The sequence below is a fragment of the Staurois parvus genome, unplaced genomic scaffold, assembly GCF_062004578.1.
Source record: "Staurois parvus isolate SC_StPar_1 unplaced genomic scaffold, SC_StPar_1.0 ptg000668l, whole genome shotgun sequence".
NCBI classification, from domain to species: domain Eukaryota; kingdom Metazoa; phylum Chordata; class Amphibia; order Anura; family Ranidae; genus Staurois; species Staurois parvus.
In genome coordinates, this window is record NW_028318464.1 from 1,694,142 (window position 1) to 1,716,336 (window position 22,195).

At 46.9% G+C, this 22,195-nt stretch overlaps 1 long non-coding RNA gene across 1 annotated transcript; it reads left to right on the forward strand.

The window, feature by feature from the left end:
• Positions 1 to 10,649: 10,649 nt before the first annotated feature.
• Positions 10,650 to 11,319, forward strand: LOC149447820 (uncharacterized). The gene is made up of 2 exons (XR_016305814.1): positions 10,650 to 10,830; positions 11,113 to 11,319. It is a non-coding gene; the product is annotated as an uncharacterized LOC149447820 (long non-coding RNA).
• The last annotated feature ends 10,876 nt before the right edge of the window (positions 11,320 to 22,195 follow it).

Consider the following 22,195-nt stretch of genomic DNA (forward strand, 5'->3'; position numbering starts at 1 on the left):
TCTGCCATGGGCCCCTATATACCGCCTCCTCATGCTGCTGCCAAGTCCAGAGTCTCTCATGGGTCCCTGTACGGCCTCCCATTGCTGCTGTCTCCATCGCCACACTCTGCCATGTGCCACTTTCAGGTCTCCTCACACACTGCTGTTGTGTTGAATTTTTTGACATAGGGTGCTGGCAGATTACGGGCTTCCCATAGCTGCTGCCAGGCCCCTAATCTGCCATGGGCCCCTATATACCGCCTCCTCATGCTGCTGCCAAGTCCAGAGTCTCTCATGGGTCCCTGTACGGCCTCCCATTGCTGCTGTTTCCATCGCCACACTCTGCCATGTGCCACATTCAGGTCTCTTCACACTGCTGGTGTGTTGAATTTTTTGACATAGGGTGCTGGCAGATTACGGGCCTCCCATAGCTGCTGCCAGGCCCCTAATCTGCCATGGGCCCCTATATACCGCCTCCTCATGCTGCTGCCAAGTCCAGAGTCTCTCATGGGTCCCTGTACGGCCTCCCATTGCTGCTGTCTCCATCGCCACACTCTGCCATGTGCCACTTTCAGGTCTCCTCACACACTGCTGTTGTGTTGAATTTTTTGACATAGGGTGCTGGCAGATTACGGGCCTCCCATAGCTGCTGCCAGGCCCCTAATCTGCCATGGGCCCCTATATACCGCCTCCTCATGCTGCTGCCAAGTCCAGAGTCTCTCATGGGTCCCTGTACGGCCTCCCATTGCTGCTGTCTCCATCGCCACACTCTGCCATGTGCCACATTCAGGTCTCTTCACACTGCTTGTGTTTTCAATTTTTTGACATAGGGTGCTGGCAGATTACGGGCCTCCCATAGCTGCTGCCAGGCCCCTAATCTGCCATGGGCCCCTATATACCGCCTCCTCATGCTGCTGCCAAGTCCAGAGTCTCTCATGGGTCCCTGTACGGCCTCCCATTGCTGCTGTCTCCATCGCCACACTCTGCCATGTGCCACTTTCAGGTCTCCTCACACACTGCTGTTGTGTTGAATTTTTGACATAGGGTGCTGGCAGATTACGGGCTTCCCATAGCTGCTGCCAGGCCCCTAATCTGCCATGGGCCCCTATATACCGCCTCCTCATGCTGCTGCCAAGTCCAGAGTCTCTCATGGGTCCCTGTACGGCCTCCCATTGCTGCTGTTTCCATCGCCACACTCTGCCATGTGCCACATTCAGGTCTCTTCACACTGCTGGTGTGTTGAATTTTTTGACATAGGGTGCTGGCAGATTACGGGCCTCCCATAGCTGCTGCCAGGACCCTAATCTGCCATGGGCCCCTATATACCGCCTCCTCATGCTGCTGCCAAGTCCAGAGTCTCTCATGGGTCCCTGTACGGCCTCCCATTGCTGCTGTCTCCATCGCCACACTCTGCCATGTGCCACATTCAGGTCTCTTCACACTGCTTGTGTTTTCAATTTTTTGACATAGGGTGCTGGCAGATTACGGGCCTCCCATAGCTGCTGCCAGGCCCCTAATCTGCCATGGGCCCCTATATACCGCCTCCTCATGCTGCTGCCAAGTCCAGAGTCTCTCATGGGTCCCTGTACGGCCTCCCATTGCTGCTGTCTCCATCGCCACACTCTGCCATGTGCCACATTCAGGTCTCTTCACACTGCTTGTGTTTTCAATTTTTTGACATAGGGTGCTGGCAGATTACGGGCCTCCCATAGCTGCTGCCAGGCCCCTAATCTGCCATGGGCCCCTATATACCGCCTCCTCATGCTGCTGCCAAGTCCAGAGTCTCTCATGGGTCCCTGTACGGCCTCCCATTGCTGCTGTCTCCATCGCCACACTCTGCCATGTGCCACTTTCAGGTCTCCTCACACACTGCTGTTGTGTTGAATTTTTTGACATAGGGTGCTGGCAGATTACGGGCCTCCCATAGCTGCTGCCAGGCCCCTAATCTGCCATGGGCCCCTATATACCGCCTCCTCATGCTGCTGCCAAGTCCAGAGTCTCTCATGGGTCCCTGTACGGCCTCCCATTGCTGCTGTCTCCATCGCCACACTCTGCCATGTGCCACATTCAGGTCTCTTCACACTGCTTGTGTTTTCAATTTTTTGACATAGGGTGCTGGCAGATTACGGGCCTCCCATAGCTGCTGCCAGGCCCCTAATCTGCCATGGGCCCCTATATACCGCCTCCTCATGCTGCTGCCAAGTCCAGAGTCTCTCATGGGTCCCTGTACGGCCTCCCATTGCTGCTGTCTCCATCGCCACACTCTGCCATGTGCCACTTTCAGGTCTCCTCACACACTGCTGTTGTGTTGAATTTTTTGACATAGGGTGCTGGCAGATTACGGGCCTCCCATAGCTGCTGTCAGGCCCCTAATCTGCCATGGGCCCCTATATACCGCCTCCTCATGCTGCTGCCAAGTCCAGAGTCTCTCATGGGTCCCTGTACGGCCTCCCATTGCTGCTGTCTCCATCGCCACACTCTGCCATGTGCCACATTCAGGTCTCTTCACACTGCTTGTGTTTTCAATTTTTTGACATAGGGTGCTGGCAGATTACGGGCTTCCCATAGCTGCTGCCAGGCCCCTAATCTGCCATGGGCCCCTATATACCGCCTCCTCATGCTGCTGCCAAGTCCAGAGTCTCTCATGGGTCCCTGTACGGCCTCCCATTGCTGCTGTCTCCATCGCCACACTCTGCCATGTGCCACTTTCAGGTCTCCTCACACACTGCTGTTGTGTTGAATTTTTTGACATAGGGTGCTGGCAGATTACGGGCCTCCCATAGCTGATGCCAGGCCCCTAATCTGCCATGGGCCCCTATATACCGCCTCCTCATGCTGCTGCCAAGTCCAGAGTCTCTCATGGGTCCCTGTACGGCCTCCCATTGCTGCTGTTTCCATCGCCACAGTCTGCCATGTGCCACATTCAGGTCTCTTCACACTGCTGGTGTGTTGAATTTTTTGACATAGGGTGCTGGCAGATTACGGGCCTCCCATAGCTGCTGCCAGGCCCCTAATCTGCCATGGGCCCCTATATACCGCCTCCTCATGCTGCTGCCAAGTCCAGAGTCTCTCATGGGTCCCTGTACGGCCTCCCATTGCTGCTGTCTCCATCGCCACACTCTGCCATGTGCCACTTTCAGGTCTCCTCACACACTGCTGTTGTGTTGAATTTTTTGACATAGGGTGCTGGCAGATTACGGGCCTCCCATAGCTACTGCCAGGCCCCTAATCTGCCATGGGCCCCTATATACCGCCTCCTCATGCTGCTGCCAAGTCCAGAGTCTCTCATGGGTCCCTGTACGGCCTCCCATTGCTGCTGTTTCCATCGCCACACTCTGCCATGTGCCACATTCAGGTCTCTTCACACTGCTGGTGTGTTGAATTTTTTGACATAGGGTGCTGGCAGATTACGGGCCTCCCATAGCTGCTGCCAGGCCCCTAATCTGCCATGGGCCCCTATATACCGCCTCCTCATGCTGCTGCCAAGTCCAGAGTCTCTCATGGGTCCCTGTACGGCCTCCCATTGCTGCTGCCAGGAGGCAGCAGGGTCGCAGCAGTGTCAGTGGAGGCAAACGGCCACGGAGTAGAGCACCAGCTCCACTGCAGCCTACCACCACGGCCAGTAGTGGTGCCGGTGTGCACGGAGGAAGTAGCAGTCAGCCAGTGAGGAGTAGAGGAGGCAAAGTTTCCTACTCTGCGGTGTGGCAATTTTTCGTCAAGCCGCCCGAGGAAGTAAACGTAGCCGTATGTCGACTATGTGGCCAGAAAGTCAAGCGTGGCCAGGGGGCCCATGTTGGGACTACAGCGTTGCGTCAGCATATGCAGCGTCGCCATTCGGTGGCCTGGGAAAACCGTGATAAAGATACGGCGGTTCTGCCTGCCCCAGCCCAGGGTTCCATTTTGTCATAGGGTGCTGGCAGATTACAGGCCTCCCATAGGTGCTACCAGGCCCCAAATCTGCCATGGACCCCCGTACCGCCTGGTCACGCTGCTGCTGGGCCCACAGTGTGACCTGGGTCCCTGTACCGCCTCCCATTGCTCCCACTCTGCCATGTGCCACTTTCAGGTCTCCTCACACTCCTGCTGGTTTCCATTTTGTCATAGGTTGCTGTATGGCCTCCCATTGCTGCTGCCTCCACCGCCACACTGTGGCTCCAAACACTGGTTTTGGCCCCGTGACTGGCCAAATGAGTGAAGTGTGCGGTGATTCTAAGATCGACGGCACTCATCTGCATGTCATACTGAGTGACAGTATTATTTCTCTTCCCCAGCAGACTCCAAGGGCATTTAAATTAAAGGTACAGTGTTCTGCACTAATATTAAGTCTCTCTGAAGCCTAGAAACACCCTTTTTTAAGTTAAATTCACAGCGAATTTATTCGACTCGAATCGAATATTGTCCACGAATTCGTCGAATCGAATTTTTCATTTCTTCGCTCATCTCTAAAAATAATACACAATGTTGGTTTGATATTGGTTTTTATTACTCCACTTATTAGTGTATTTAGTAACATTTTGCTCACCTGCTTTGAAGCCATGGCACTTAATTTTTTTTTTCTTTTGAGTTATTATTTAATCTCCATTTAACTTAATGATATACCTACTATAAATAGGTCTATCCGCTAACTGCTGACTATAGCCATTATTTTTTTTTCTTTAAGAGATTTACATTCTTTAAATTTTTTAAAGAGATAAATGTGCAAGAGTAGCTTAACGAAATCAATCTAACCAATGCATTGAAAAATAATTTTTGAACTGGGCCAAAGCAATCTGCAAAACACTTGTCAAAAGAGTGAATTTTAGTCCTGTTTCCTTTACTTATTATGCCCTGCTTGCCTATGTTAGATATCCCCCCTCCCTGTATTACCAAATTCTGCCTAATTAAGTAGTTATAGGCTACTCTGAGCCAGGGGCGGACTGATAACTCATGAGGCCCCCGGGCAATAGGGGATCATGGGGCCCCTGTGTCCTCGCCCACACCCAAAACAGCCTATGAAAAAGCCAATGAAAGGTACCAGGGGCATCTCATGGGGCCCCCTACTGACCCCGGGCCCTCGGGCAGTGCCCAAGAGCCTGAATGGTCAGTCCGCCCCTGCTCTGAGCTCATAGATCCAATAGAAAGTGCACACTCATAACCCCCTACAATAAAATTTTAAGTATTAATGCAAGTTCTGTTTATTTAGTAGCTTCATTTTATTTAAATAATTCTAGGGTAAAGAGAAAATGAAAAAAAAAAATAGATAAAAATACGCATCTGCTACTAGTATTTTTTTTCTCCTCCTAACTCGCTTCAGCCCCTAAGTTGAAAGCCCTGTGTAAGGTCAGTGTCAGTCTGTGTTGGAACTTCCACAGTGCAAAAGACTTTGAGCTTTCCTCCCCAGTCACCAGGCATTGTTTCATGGGAATGTCACATGCTCCCCATACTCAGATGTACAAATTATTTCATCAAGACTTAATGTGGAGCTCCACCCAAAAGGAGAAGTTCCACTTTAAGCACAAATAGTGCAGCGCTCACTCAAAAATAATAATATTAAATACTAAACCACTGGGTGTGAATAAATACACTCAAAAGTGCAAAGATATTACAATAAAGTGCCAAAATGAAACAATGAAAATAAGTAAATATAATTAAATATAGTGCCACTATAAATAAAGTGACTCATAAACCGTGTATACACACAAAGAATGATGTAGACCCCTTTTAAAAAAAGGGGATATCAAAAGTGCTTATGTGCCAAATAAGTGTCCACACTTTAAAACACTCAAATAATCAAAAAGTCCATACAGCAAACAATATGTAAAGGATGCGTTCATGCAATGTGCAATGGTGCTTTGTAATTCTGTGACCGTGTCAACACACTTCTTCTATTGCGGCTAAAATGCCTCCTCACCTCCTCCCAGTGACCCCCAGGGGCCAAACAGCTTTCAGGATCACACTGGATCCTTTACCATAAGGGCTGGTAACAATCCTCATGTAGTGGATCTCCTAAAGGGCTCCAGACAGGAAGTTTCTGTGGAACAATAGCTCACCAACACATTGAGCCAAAAAAGATCCTCTATTGTGCGGTATTTCTTTACACCAAGACTCCTTTATTTAATGAAAAAATGCCATGTATTGGATCCTTCCATTAAAAATCATATTACTTTTTTAAACAAAAAAGGACTTTTTCCATGTAGGAATTGCTTTGCCTGTATAGCCACAAAATGACAAAATATAGGCGGAAAAGCTTTGTTGCTAATTCCACCGGCCAGGAGTATACTATTGATGATTTCATTTCATGTAAGACCGAGGGGGTCGTGTATTGTTTAGAGTGCAAATGTGGACTCCAATACATAGGCAGAACCAAAAAGCCATTGTGGAAGAGACTAAGGGAGCATGTCCAAAATATTAGGAAAGGATTTCTGAAACACAGTGTCTCCAGACATTTTGCCGCATACCATAACAAGGACCCTAGTAAGATGAAATTTTGGGTTATGGAGAAATTTAAGAAACACTGGAGGGGTAGTAACAAAATTAAAGCTTTAAGTCAGGCTGAGTCCAGGTGGATATATTATATGCAAACGCAGGTCCCCAAGGGGTTGAATGTTGAATTCGACCTAAATTGTTTTATTAGTGATTTTTAATTTTATTTCTATTGTCAGGCTGGTTTTTATCTGGCTGTTTATTATATATTTTATATATATTTCTTATTATATATTTTATATATATTTCTTATATATTTTTTATATATTGATATATATTTTTTTATTTTGATATATGATAGGATCTATTTATTTATTCATGTACATTATTGATTATTGTTACAGTGGTCTATGTTAATGTGTGGGTATATTGCATGATAAAGTGACAGAAGTTTAAATAATACGTTTTATGGTATAAATATTTTTTAATTTTAAAGCAGGATTTCATCAACAAGAATTATTTATATATATATTCGGTTTTATATTTATTTATTTTATTTATTGTTGATTCTGAGTGTCAGGTTAGAGGTTTTATTTATCCCCTAGTGTCCGTTTTTTATTTTTATTCTTGTTTTTTATATTTTTCATATTGAGAATATAGTGTAAATACAACACTATTTTATTGCATTTTTATTTTAATTTTATTTGTAATTAATAAAGAGGTTTATGTATTTATTTTTGGGAAGTATAGATTACCTGGCCTCCATGTAATAATTATACTGGGTACTGTGGATTAAAATATCTTTTTCCATTCCCCACATCAAGTCGACTGTGCATTCAAATGCAAGTTGAGCTTCAATAAAATGGCCACGGTCACCACTAATTAACATGGGAGGCGTGCCATAGCTGTCACTAGTAATCAGGTCCTGTATAAAAGGAAAGAGCTGTGTTTCCATGGCGATACCCCAAGGAAGTCACGAGCAGTCTGTGACGTAACGCGTAGGTACGCCAATATGCAGCTTCCAGTGCACGGTGACACACTTCAGGCATTGGTGGCCATCTTGGTATACCCAGGAAGTCCCACACACATGCAGTATACCCATACATTGGTGAGGAGGGAGAACTGCTTGACATGTGAGTGGCATTCTTTCATTAAATAAAGGAGTCTTGGTGTAAAGAAATACTGCACAATAGAGGATCTTTTTTGGCTCACTGTGTTGGTGAGCTATTGTTCTACAGAAACTTCCTGTCTGGAACCCTTTAGGAGATCCACTGCATGAGGATTGTTACCAGCCCTTATGGTAAAGGATCCAGGGTGATCCTGAAAGCTGCTTGGCCCCTGGGGGTCACCGGGAGGAGGTGAGGAGGCATTTTAGCCGCAATAGAAGAAGTGTGTTGACACGGTCACGGTATTACAAAGCACCATTGCACATTGCATGAACGCATCCATCACATATTGTTTGCTGTATGGACTTTTTGATTATTTGAGTGTTTTAAAGTGTGGACACTTATTTGGCACATAAGCACTTTTGATATCCCCTTTTTTCAAAAGGGGTCTACATCATTCTTTGTGTGTATACACGGTTTATGAATCACTTTATTTATAGTGATTTATTATATTTAATTACTTATTTTCATTGTTTCATTTTGGCACTTTATTGTAATATCTTTGCACTTTTGAGTGTATTTATTCACACCCAGTGGTTTAGTATTTAATATTATTATTTTTGAGTGAGCGCTGCATTATTTGTGAATCATTTAACACTGTTTAGGTATCAGTTTTGAGTGTTGGCAGCTTCAAGTGAGGTTACACTTTCTTTTAAGCGCAGGAGGACCCTGGTTTATAACCACTTTAAGCACTGGTACCCCGCAGCCCATGATGAATTGCCGTCTTTTGACAGGTACCTGCTCCCACTTCCGCTTCAAACTCCTAAGCGATCAGAAGCGGAAGTTCTCATTCACCTTCTCCCTTTCACAGTCTTCTAGGACATGTGACAGGCACCAGAAGACTATGGGACCATTCACAATGCACAGTGGCTATAGCTTGAAGCTGCAAGCTGGCACAGCTAGATGCCCACAATTAAAATGTGGCACTGAGGAGAGAGGATGGTCACTGAACCTGGCTGCGGTGAGCACACCGCTAGATACTAGGACAGGTGAGTGTCTGCTTTTAAGTCAGCAGCTACAGTTTTTGTTATTTTTTTTTTTTTCAGAATAGACTGGAGCTCCACTTAAGCTGGTAAACAGATGTAGCATCCTCCTAGGTAGCTAGGGGGAGCTAGAATCCAATTGTTAGCTAGGGCTGAGTAGCAGCCTGTGAGTAATAGCTAGCAAGGTTCACAATTTGGTCAGAGCTGAGAGGCTCTGCAGACCAGCCCTCTGGAATTTCCCCCCGCTCTAGAATTTTGGAGAAAAGTCTAGAAGTAATGGGCAGATCTGAGGAATGTCTGGTCTGTACTCTTAGAGGATCTTGGCCAATCCCCAAGAGGAGGCTTGGCTTGGGATCAGGACAACCTTTTAAGAGTAACTGAGCCTGCTCAGCTGCAGGAGCATTCGGGTGGAAGAGAGAGGAGAAGGATGTGAGGCTGGAAGGCAGGAGCCTGTGAGAGGGCCCAGATGGGGAGGGGTTCACCTGCAGGCAGAGGACCTTGGGAGGCTAAACACCTGGACTGTTACTGGCCCCCTGAGAGAGTACCACCTGTGTGGCAGTTAAGGAGTGGCCCAACTAGAAGGCCTGGTAGCAGCTACTGCCCCACTGGCAACACAAGAGAGTGACATAGTGAGTAAACCTGCACCCCCTGGGCCAGTAAGGGGAAAGGAGCAGTCTAGTTGAAGACTAAATCTGCTGTCTTACTCAGGACTGTTTCACACTGCAGTGGCAGGCACTGAATCCCCTGTCCAGGGATTCAGCCAGTACAGCTGGATGAGGAGAGGAGTCATCTGGGCTGAAGGGATGATACTACAGGAGATGTTGGCTAGCTCTCCAAAAGGTGAGTTTTGCTGTAAAGACTTGTATATAGTTCAGGAAGATTGTCCTCTGTTGCCATACCCTTGGGCATCCCATACACCCCTTACCCCATCCAAGTTCTAAATCCCCTAATAAAACTTCAAAACAAAGCTCAAGGACTGGTTAACTGTTTCCTGAGACATGTGTCTGAGTGAAGGAAATGCGTGTTGACTGGCTATGCAGGACTATAGAGGAAGGAGGAACCTCCTCCTCCTCTAATTGCTTTACCCTGGAACCGAAAGGATTGAATTTCGAGCAGCAGAATACATTACCACTTCCTATATATGCAATATACAGGTTATTTTTCTTGTAAAAAATATTTACTGTTTGTAAACATAACACACTTAAATGTAGGAAAATCAAGGACTTTTGTTCTGTGGCCACCCAAAAGTCTTATAAAATTAAGGAATTTATGACCTGCACCACTAAGAATGTGGTGTATCTAATGCAGTGTCCATGTGGATTCCAATATGTGGGATGCACTATATGCACATTACAAACCAGATTAAAGGAGCATATTGCCAACATTATTAAGGGTTTCCCTAATCCTAGTGTCTCTAAGCATTACGCTTTACATCATAAGAATCCAGGAGCCCTTTTTTTTTTTTTTTTTCTAGGTATTGATAAATTTACTAAAAACTGGAGGGGTAGCCACAACAAATATAGAAGCTTGAAACATGGTGGATATACACTTTATACACATATGCACCTTATGGCCTGACTATGGAGTGGGATATTAACGCTTTTATAAATAACAGCTAATGGATGTTTAAATATATATTTAGGTCTAGCATATTGATACTATGTGCTGCTTCTGTCTAGGGGTATTAACATTTTATATGTTAAAAATAGTTTTTTTATTATGTTACATTTGAATTTGAGTGTGCAACTATAGTTTAACATAATATGTATGCTAAGTAACCATAAAATGGCGCCAAGTCCGTGAACGTGATGACCATGTTCCACTGATCATTTCAATTAATCTGATTTAACATCAAATGAATTATAATATGTTTATAAAGGGATCATTTGGCTCTTTATGTTTATTATGTACTAATCGTTGTTATTTGGTGTTTTACATTTATGTATATTTAAATCTGGTTTTTGGAACACATATACAGAAAGTGGTAATGTATTCTGCTGCTCAAGGTTAAATCCTTCCAGTTCTGGGGTAAAGCAATTAGAGGAGGAGGAGGTTCTTCCTTCCTCCATAAAAAAGGTACAATGTATTGACGCTGGCCATGCCCCTGACAACGTCACAGATGATGAAACAGGAGGATTATTTCTTTGCTTTGGAATATCCCATATGAGGCTACAAGGAATTCAGGTGCTCTTTGAGTTTTGTTCTGAAGGACGCATTCTTATGAAGTACTATTAGTCCAGTGATTGTTTCTGGGAAACTTACAGCACTTATTGACCTTCCTTTGCGGTCAAAATGATTCGGTAAGGGGCTGTGTGTTTGGTGTTGGTGAAGGACCTTTCTTTTCCCCTTCAATGTTTCTTCTGGACAGATATTGGATTTATGCTGCTGCTTTAACACTGGACTCTCTATATTCTATATGTTGCATTTCTTGTTTTATGTTATTTTAGACATACACTTAGTGCTGCATTTTCTCCATTTTATATAGTTTATATTTTGTAACCTTTAATACTGTGCTAGCTGCTAGTGTGGATCTAACTGTTGATTTTACAATTGATCTCAAGCGCTATTTTATGTTTCTATAGGCAGAAGTGATGTCTGCTTGTGGGGGGGTGAACTGCCTATACATCTCCTCTAGCTCTGTGGGCTCCGCAGGTGGCCGTGGTTTTCCATCACTAAAGGGTCTGCGGAACGGGGACACTATGACCATGCAGATGTGGATTTGACATGCAAGATATGTATTTTTAATGTGACCTGTTATAACATTTTTGAATAAACTGCCCATTGCTGCACTTTGGCACTTCCCTGTCTTTCTGTACTGGGCTCACAGAGGAGCGGTGGGGTAAACCACATGCAATTTGGACAGGATTTGCACTGTATTTCTGTTCAAATCACTTGCCAAAGTGTTCGGTATTAATAAGTACTTGACCAGAAGTATCGGTACTTGTACTCTCCAGTAAAAAACTGGCATCGGTGCAACCCTACTTTATATATCTGCTCCAATGAGTACAATATGTAACTGAAATGTTCCTGGATTGCCCACAGCAAATGCAGAACAATGATAATATCCAGTACACCTCTCTCCCTCTCACTTTATTTTGCTTAAACTGTTTTGCTTTACTTCACAAACTTACATCAAAGCCACATTCTTGCCGACCACTACACAGTGCATGAAGACAGCCATACATATAAACAGTTCTTTTTAATTGATATAGCGTGATACACCAGTGATGTAAAACATATATGCAATACAATCCAAGCAGTCAAATTTCCATTCATTTAACAACATGCTAAACAAAAGCAGAAATGTGGTGGAAAATGTCAGAGTTATTTAACTCTTTGGTACTTAGGATATTGTTTTAAGGGCAAAATACAAAGTGCCATATCACCTTAGAGATGCCACCACTGAGCAATTCAACATCAGCAGATGAATGCTACAGTGAGCAATCGCTTACTACTATGGCTCAGCTCCATTGCTGACTAAAACTCTTAGGGCTCGTTCACACTTGACTGTTTTACCAACGCTTGCCAAATGCCCCTATAGCGCTTGGCAAGCATTGGTCCGGCGTTTGCGGAGCGTTTTTTAACGCTCGGCAAACGCTCCACAAACGCCGCATGCGCCGTTTAGCGGAGGTTGCTAGGCGTTTGCCGAGCGTTAAAAACACACAAGACACGAATGCAAGGAGCACGTGCGGACAACAGGCTTATATGTGATCAACAACACCCCTCTGGGGGATGGACCGCAGAGGCCTGAAGGCATAAAAGACTCCCACCATGCTCTGCAGAAACCCAAGATGGATGCCAGCACATGGAGCAGCATAATCTCTGGGAAAAGGTAGGACCTTGACAGAAACTAGATATCACTATAGGGGGATGGTGTTTGAGGAATGGGTTAGGAGACTCTGCAGCTGACTTGGTGGCCCTGTAGGAGATAAGGTTTCTGGAGGGGCCTGGGGAGCACTGTGGACACTGTTGGAGGTTGGGGGCACTATGAAGGATTGGAGGTTCTGCAGCAGGCTAGGGGACACTGTGGAGGCTGAGAGCACTATAGGCCACTGAGGATGGTTGGAGGGGGCACTATGGGGAGGTTAAAGGATCTGCAGCTGGCTAGAGGACCAGGAGAGGAGAGTTTGAGGCCTGGCAATGATCTGAAGGGACTGCTACCATTTTTAAGTATTTTGTGATGTACCATGCAGTATATGCAACAAGTAGATGGGAGAGAAGGGAAGCCTGGGTGTCTCAAGAGAAAGAACACATGTGAAGTTGCCAACAGTGCAGTGAAGCATTGCTTAATTTTTAGAAGGGGTGATCCTTGAATTTTTACCTATTATGGTCACTCTCATTGTGAATTATTGCCTCACCTGCTTAATCAGACCTTTTCTGTGCAGTATACTCTACATTCATTTCTATAGAGAGTTTGCACTCTTACAGAGTATGAGCTCTCCATAGAATTCAGTGGAGCATGTACAGTGCATGCGTAAGTCCAGCAGTCATGTAGCATAGATGTGCTGCACAACTAATGTCTTGTAGGATCCGAGACAGATAAATATAAGATTAGTAGCAGAACCTACAGAATATGTGTAACTGCACCTAAACAAGGGCTTTTGTTTAAAACAAATGGAAAAAAGGAAAATCTAGTTCATTTAGCTGCAGAAGACAGATGCATACAGTATATACCCACCAGAGAAGGGCTATAGGATGTACAAGGTATGCCCTAAGCCCTGAAAGTGGTTGTAAACTCTTACATATACCCAGTGAAGTGACTGGCTTCAGATAATATAGATAGAATAAACAAATTTTCCTGCACAAGTTACACCTGTTTATCTGAGTCTTCTTTTCTCTCAAAATGCAGAAATACCTAAGAGTGCAGAAACCGGGGCGGAGAACTAAAGTTACACTCTTCAGAGCTCAGTGTGGAGAGCTCTGAGAGCTGATTGGAGGGAGGAGACACTCCCTCCTCCACATAGCTCACAAAAACAGAGCTAAGACTGTCAATCTGCTGGAGGTCCCTCCTCTGTCACCATTTTTCTTTTGGTGTCAGGAAAACTTGTCAGAAGTGACTCACGAAGATAGCAGAGGAATGAGGCAGCAGACAGAAATGACACTTAGTGCTCTTAATTTAGACAAATACACACTATAGAGGGATATGCTTTGTTCATATTACATGTCTGAGATTTACAACCACTTTAACTTCCAAAACCCTTAAAAAGGCTCTGCAACTCTCTACTAATTATGTTTACCAGGTTAGTACATTGTTTTTAGCAAACAAAAAATATAGTTGTCTTTGGAGTTAACATTACATTTCCTGTGTCAACCTCCTACAATTTCATACTTTGTAGCAATTGTATTTTTTAAAAGGTGACACATTTTCACACCTTTATCACTTTACTTCTGAGTTGAACAGCCTTATCTGAAAACGCAACTGAAGCTCAGCTTAGCAAGTCACCAGAACTTACATGTTATAGCAAGGAAGCAGAAAACAGAATTTCAGGTAAGATTTTTCAAACAACAAGGTTGTTAGAACCCCAATGGACATGTTTCTGAAACTATAAGGTATGGAGCAGGTCACATGTAGCTATTTAACGATGATACTAAGCATTCTTGACCTATGGAAGAGCTCACTATTGCACAGAAACGTTTTCTCATTGAGCAAAGGGATGGGTGTTATTTATGTTTCTGTTATTGCTGTCTATATCTGATTTACCCACTTCATTTGCATTGGTCATTATTCTCATAAGACATAAAGTAATTGGAAATTTAAAATTTAACAGCCACCACCAGAACAAGAGGTGAGAATATATTAGCCAATAGGGACACTTATTCCAGTGACAACTGACTAAAAATGGCAATTCCCCTTTTTCCGTAAAGATTTCCTGTTGCTGGAATGGACAAATCGGATTCAACTCTTGTAAATATCCCCCTCATAGATAATCATGAGAAAATGCACAGCAGGTCAGCAGGTAAATATTCAGGCCATTGGATGCTTGACAACCAGTGGAGGCATAGGTTTTTAGAAATGTACTAAATATATATAAAACATAAACATAATAGCAACATTTGATCATGTGAGGTAAGCAGAATGATGTGCTGTAAAATGTTAGCCACAACTTTCACTATAAAATCACACATTGTCATTTTGAAGTCATCTATGGGTTAAACAGAAAGCCGCCAGGGGTTGCCTTTGCATAGAGAGTTAAAAAAGGAAGAAAATAAATGTAGCAGATTATAATGTTATCACACTTTGCTGAGATCTTGTTATTATGCATGCCAACAGTCAAATCATATTTTCCAAGACACAAAATGCAATGTGCCATAAAGCTGAAATTATGGCTCAATATCAGTCCTATTAAAGAAAAAAAAAAAGACCTTAAAGAATGTGCATAGTCATACTGGGCGGTGGATTCCAAAGCTGAAGGGTAAACTATACTCTCTCCATTAAAAACAGCACTGATAAATCAGAGGGATTTACAGAATGTACATTTCTTCTTTTTCTTGCAGTGGTCTTGACTTGTACTTTACTGTATCAAAAGGAAAATTCTGCAGAACCATTCAGAAAAACTAGATGCACTACTTGACATAGCTGAGAAAATAAATGAGAGGTTGTCACAAACTGTCCATGTGTGTGTACTTCTCAGTCCTTTCATGTGGATGAGTACAGCGCCATTCAGCAGGGGATCTGTGAGAAGATCCCCTGTTGAATCAGAGCGGAATGAGACTGATGTTACTTTTGTGACATCTGTGCTCATTCAACATTTTGTCTGCATTTTTATAGTGGATTGAGGCGTATCCATGTTAGAGCTATGAGCTTCCAGACATAAATGGACTTCTATCTGTTTACAACAAGCCTCAGATCCTTCATGTTTAGGTGCAGAAAAACAGAAAAAGACAGGCCTTTTCCATTTTTTTCTCCCAGACCTGGATGGACATAGAAGTAGATGGATGTAAACAGACACAAATCCATTTACATCCACCTGCCATAGAGATGCATGGAGCTTTCATGAGGTCCACCTGAAAAACTAACAGGCAGACCTGATCCAATGCACGTGAAAAGGGCCTTCGACTTTAAAAATGTAAAGGGAATGTTTTTGGAGAAACCACGCAGCAAGCAGTGAACATACAATTCCACACACCTTTAGCTTTTCAAGAGATTCAGCATTTGCTGAAATGGTTAGAACCAGGGCAGACTGGCAACTCATGGGGCCCCCGGGCAATAGGGGATCATGGGGTCCCTGTGTCCTCGCCCACACTCAAACCACACCCCAAACAGCCTATGAAAGGTACCAGGGGCATCTCATGGGGCCCCCTACTGACCCCGGGCCCTCAGGCAGTGCCCGAGTGCTGGAATGGTCAGTCCACCCCTTGTTAGAACTCAATCCCTGGAATTCGTAAAGAGAGGTGCAAACCAGGGGCGGACTGACCATTTGGAAACTCGGGCACTGCCCAAGGGCCTGGGGTCAGTAGGGGGCCCCATGAGATGCCCCTGGTACCTTTTTCATAAGCTTTTTTGAGTTTGGGCAAGGACACAGGGGCCCCATGATCCCCTATTGCCCCGGGGCCCCATGAGTTGTCAGTCTGCCCCTGGTGTAGAAGTGTATTTTGTGTTTTCACTACTAAAGTCTTTGTGTGCCCCAGCTTCACTCACCGTGTCTGAAACATGTAAACAAATTTGTCACAAAAAGTCGACAGATCACTAGACATGCAGCACAGTTTACATCAAGATTAGAGATGAGCGAATTATTCAAAAATTCGGTTCGGCTGATTCGCCAAATTCGCCGATTAAATTCGCTTCGTGCCGAATATATTCGCTGCGAATTTCACTTATAAAAAGGGTGTTTCTAGGCTTCAGAGAGCCTTTATATTAGTGCAGAACACTGTACCTTTAATTTAAATGCCCTTGGAGTCTGCTGGGGAAGAAAAATAATACTGTCAGTCAGTATGACATGCAGATGAGTGCCGTCGATCTTAGAATCACCGCACACTTCACTCATTTGGGCAGTCACGGGGCCAAAACCAGAGTGTGGAGCCACAGTGTGGCGGTGGAGGCAGCAGCAATGGGAGGCCATACAGCACCCTATGACAAAATGGAACCCACCAGCAGTGTGAGGAGACCTGAAAGTGGCACATGGCAGAGTGTGGCGATGGAGACAGCAGCAATGGGAGGCCGTACAGGGACCCATGACACACTCTGGACCTGGCAGCAGCATGAGGAGGCGGTACAGGGGCCCATGACAGATTACGGGCCTGGCAGCAGCATGAGGAGTCGGTACGGGGGCCCATGGCAGATTACGGGCCTGGCAGCAGCATGAGGAGGCGGTACAGGGGCCCATGGCAGAGTGGCGGAGCGTAAGCAGCTAAAATTGAAGGCCATACAGAGGCCTATGTTAAAAAGTCCCCCCAGCAGCAGCGTGGGGAGACGACTATCAAGAGTCCAATGGCAGAGTGGCGGAGCAGAAGCAGCTTCAATTGAAGGCCATACACAGGCCTAGGTTAAAAAGCGGAAGCCGTCAGCAGCGTGAGCAGACGACAGAGACACATGGCGCAGGGTGGCGGTGGATGCAGCAGTATTCGGAAGCCAAACACAGGCCTCGGTTAAAAAGCGGAAGCCGTCAGCAGCGTGAGCAGACGACAGAGGCACATGGCGCAGGGTGGCGGTGGAGGCAGCAGCAATGGAAGGCCATACAGCACCCTATCACAAAATGGAACCCACCAACAGTGTAAGGAGAACTGAAAGTGGCACATGGCGCAGGGTGGCGGTGGAGGCAGCAGTATTCGGAAGACATACACAGGACTAGTTTAAAAAGCGGAAGCCGTCAGCAGCGTGAGCAGACGACAGAGGCACATGGCGCAGGGTGGCGGTGGAGGCAGCAGTATTCGGAAGCCATACACAGGCCTAGGTTAAAAAGCGGAAGCCGTCAGCAGCGTGAGCAGACGACAGAGACACATGGCGCAGGGTGGCGGTGGATGCAGCAGTATTCGGAAGCCAAACACAGGCCTCGGTTAAAAAGCGGAAGCCGTCAGCAGCGTGAGCAGACAACAGAGGCACATGGCGCAGGGTGGCGGTGGAGGCAGCAGCAATGGAAGGCCATACAGCACCCTATCACAAAATGGAACCCACCAACAGTGTAAGGAGACCTGAAAGTGGCACATGGCGCAGGGTGGCGGTGGAGGCAGCAGTATTCGGAAGACATACACAGGACTAGTTTAAAAAGCGGAAGCCGTCAGCAGCTTGAGCAGACGACAGAGGCACATGGCGCAGGGTGGCGGTGGAGGCAGCAGTATTCGGAAGCCATACACAGGCCTAGGTTAAAAAGCGGAAGCCGTCAGCAGCGTGAGCAGACGACAGAGACACATGGCGCAGGGTGGCGGTGGATGCAGCAGTATTCGGAAGCCAAACACAGGCCTCGGTTAAAAAGCGGAAGCCGTCAGCAGCGTGAGCAGACGACAGAGGCACATGGCGCAGGGTGGCGGTGGAGGCAGCAGCAATGGAAGGCCATACAGCACCCTATCACAAAATGGAACCCACCAACAGTGTAAGGAGACCTTAAAGTGGCACATGGCGCAGGGTGGCGGTGGAGGCAGCAGTATTTGGAAGACATACACAGGACTAGTTTAAAAAGGGGAAGCCGTCAGCAGCGTGAGCAGACGACAGAGGCACATGGCGCAGGGTGGCGGTGGAGGCAGCAGTATTCGGAAGCCATACACAGGCCTAGGTTAAAAAGCGGAAGCCGTCAGCAGCGTGAGCAGACGACAAAGACGCACATGGCAGAGGATGGATCTGGCAGCAGTATGAGAAGGCGGTACAGGGGCCCGTGGCACAGTGTGGTGATGGGGGCTACAGCAACTGGATGCCAGAAAGTGGCCGATAGGGCTATATACTGCATGACTACATAGGTGGTTTTTATAGTACTTTATTTTGGCCTCCCTCTCAGCAGGTGTGAAAAAGGTCACCATTTTTGAACGGTAGCGAGGGTCCAACAAGGTGGACAGCCAAAAGTCATCCCTCTGTCTGATGGTTATTATTCGGCTGTCGCTACGCAAGCAACCGAGCATGCTATGGGCCATTTGTGCCAAGGAATGCGAGGGACTCCCTGCCTCCATCTCCACAGCATACTGCCACGGTGCGTCTGGGTCCTCTGTCTCCTCCTCCTCCTCTACCAGATGCTCCTGCTCCTCCACTCCTGTCCGCTGAGTGGAAAAACCACCCATTTCACTCAATAATTCCTGAGCACCAATGTCCTCCTCTACCTCCTCCTCTTCTTCCTGTCCTGCCCCCACAGGGGTCATGTGGCGTTGAGATCTGTGCGCCACGTCTACCGCACCCTGACCAGCCATTGTTAACAGCATTTGTTCCAGGACGTGCAACAGAGGAATGACGTCGTTCATCCCATAGTCGTGCCGACTCATGAATAGCGTGGCCTCCTCAAAGGGCCTGAGCAAGCGGCAGGTGTCACGCATGAGCTGCCAATGGCTGACATCTAAGTTACACAGGGGAGTACCTTTATCCGCTTGTAACATCAGGAAATCGGTGATGGCCTTTCGCTGTTCGTAAAGGCGGTCTAACATATGTAGGGTTGAATTCCACCTTGTTGCAACGTCGCAGATCAAGCGATGCTGTGGAATTCCGTTCTGCCGCTGCAGCTCAAGGAGGGTGTGCTTTGCGGTGTAGGAATGGCTGAAATGCATGCAAAGTTTACGTGACATTTTAAGGATATCTTGCAGTGGGATGGTGGATTTTAGGAACCACTTGACAACCAGATTGAACACGTGAGCCATGCATGGCGCATGGCACAACCTTCCTTGACGCAGAGCAGACACCATGTTCTTTCCGTTGTCGGTCAACATGGTTCCGATTTTCAGTTTGCGCGGAGACAGCCATCTGTCGATTTCTCTGTTCATTACACTCAGAAGTTCCTCCCCTGTGTGACTACGTTCGCCAAGACATACCAGGTGCAGCACAGCGTGACACCGTTGCGCGCTGCACATGTGATATGCCGGTCGGGTAATGGGACTTGGCACGGGGGTGGCGGCTGAGGACACGGCGGAAGAAGAGGTGGTAGAGGCGGACATCTTTGCTGGACCAAGGACGTGCAAACGTGGAGGCAAAAGTGGCGTGACCTGTCCAAGTTGCTGGTGCGGCTGTGCCGGCACCACGTTCACCCAGTGGGCCGTAAATGACATGTACTGTCCCTGACCGTAGTTACAGCTCGTCGGCGCTGCCGTGCACTTTGGCAGAGACCGACATGCTCAAAGACTGGCCCACCATCTCTTCTACATGTGAATGCAGGGCTGGCACTGCCTTTTTGGCGAAGAAATGCCGGCTTGGCACTCTCCACCGCGGCTCGGCACAAGCCATCATTTCTCGGAAAGGTGCTGAGTCCACCACTTGGAAAGGGAGGGACTGCAGCACCAGCAACTTGGACAGGAGGACGTTCAGCTTCTGCACCGTCGGGTGCGTGCTCGCAAACTGTTGTCTCTTGGAAACGGATTCCAAGAAAGACTGCTGACGGAATCCGTGAAGAGGAGTAGCAGGAGAAGGAGCATCTGAACGAGCGGAAGATGCCAACGAGCGACAACTCCCCTCAGCAGAGGTGTTGGAGCCTTGACTGGCTGATAGAGGGCGATTGACGTCGGGTGACGGAGCAAGTAACGGAGCGGGTGATGGAGCGGGGGCTGGGGCAGGCAGAACCGCCGTATCTTTATCACGGTTTTCCCAGGCCATCGAATGGCGATGCTGCATATGCTGACGCAACGCTGTAGTCCCAACATTGGCCCCCTGGCCACGCTTGACTTTCTGGCCACATAGTCGACATACGGCTACGTTTACTTCCTCGGGCGGCGTGACGAAAAATTGCCACACCGCCGAGTAGGAAACTTTGCCCCCGCTACTCCTCACTGGCTGACTGCTACTTCCTCCGTGCACACCGGCACCACTACTGGTCGTGGTGGTAGGCTGCAGTGGAGCTGGTGCTCTACTCCGTGGCCGTTTGGCTCCACTGACACTGCTGCGACCCTGCTGCCTCCTGGGCAACCCACCGACTGTTTTGCTCGCTGGCAAGCTGGCACCCTCTTCTCCTGATGATGCGGAAGCAATAGCCTGATGACGACGAGGCTGCCAAGTGCGATCAGCCTCATCATCATCAATTAGGGTCTCCGCGTCACTACTAGCCCCCTCGGCTGCGTGTGGGTCAGGAGACAGACCTGTCTCTAGATCGGCTACCAAGCCACTCTCCTCGCCAGTATTTCTTCGCCTGGCTGCTGAAGAGGCGGATGTCTCCCCCCGTTCCTGACCGCCCTCTGTTAGCTCTTCCTCACTGTACAGTGGGGCTGAGCCCACAGCATGCGATACTTCGCTTGGTGAGGGAACACCAAAGGACAGGGGCAGGTCGAGGACACGTGATTTCAGTGGGCTTGCTCCCGGGCCATGCCAACTAACGGTTGTGTCTGACGTACCCACCGACCGTTGGCTGTAGGTGTCAGAGGTGACCTGGGAAGAGGAAGACGACCGAGTCAACCAATTGATGACGGCAGGGTTGTCGGTGGAGACACAACCGCTGGATGACACCGGGAGCACTGGCCTCTGGCTGCGACTAGTGCTGCCTCGACCCCTTCCTCTGCTGCCACGTCTGCTCGCTCCTGAAACATTGCCTCCTTTGCCACTCCTCTGCGTTTTGTCTGACATACTCTTTAATTCAATAAGCACCCCAAAAATAAAACCGGATTTAACTCTTTGAACGTACAATAGTGGTTGTGAAGCAGAAAGTCAGTTTATTTAGCACAATCGGTCAATTGCAGCTTGCCGTTGGCTGGAAACTGTACGTTTATGTCACTGGAATGCACTAATCACCCAAAAAATATTACCGCCACCCGGCGTGTAAATGGATCTAACTCTTTGAACGTACAATAGTGGTTGTGAAGCAGAAAGTCAGTTTATTTAGCACAATCGGTCAATTGCAGCTTGCCGTTGGCTGGAAACTGTACGTTTATGTCACTGGAATGCACTAATCACCCAAAAAATATTACCGCCAGCCGGCGTGTAAATGGATCTAACTCTTTGAACGTACAATAGTGGTTGTGAAGCAGAAAGTCAGTTTATTGTACACAATCGGTCAATTGCAGCTTGCCGTTGGCTGGAAACTGTACGTTTATGTCACTGGAATGCACTAATCACCCAAAAAATATTACCGCCACCCGGCGTGTAAATGGATCTAACTCTTTGAACGTACAATAGTGGTTGTGAAGCAGAAAGTCAGTTTATTTAGCACAATCGGTCAATTGCAGCTTGCCGTTGGCTGGAAACTGTACGTTTATGTCACTGGAATGCACTAATCACCCAAAAAATATTACCGCCACCCGGCGTGTAAATGGATCTAACTCTTTGAACGTACAATGGTGGTTGTGAAGCAGAAAGTCAGTTTATTGTACACAATCGGTCAATTGCAGCTTGCCGTTGGCTGGAAACTGTACGTTTCTGTCACTGGAATGCACTAATCACCCAAAAAATATTACCGCCAGCCGGCGTGTAAATGGATTTAACTCTTTGAACGTACAATAGTGGCTGTGAAGCAGAAAGTCAGTTTATTTAGCACAATCGGTCAATTGCAGCTTGCCGTTGGCTGGAAACTGTACGTTTATGTCACTGGAATGCACTAATCACCCAAAAAATATTAA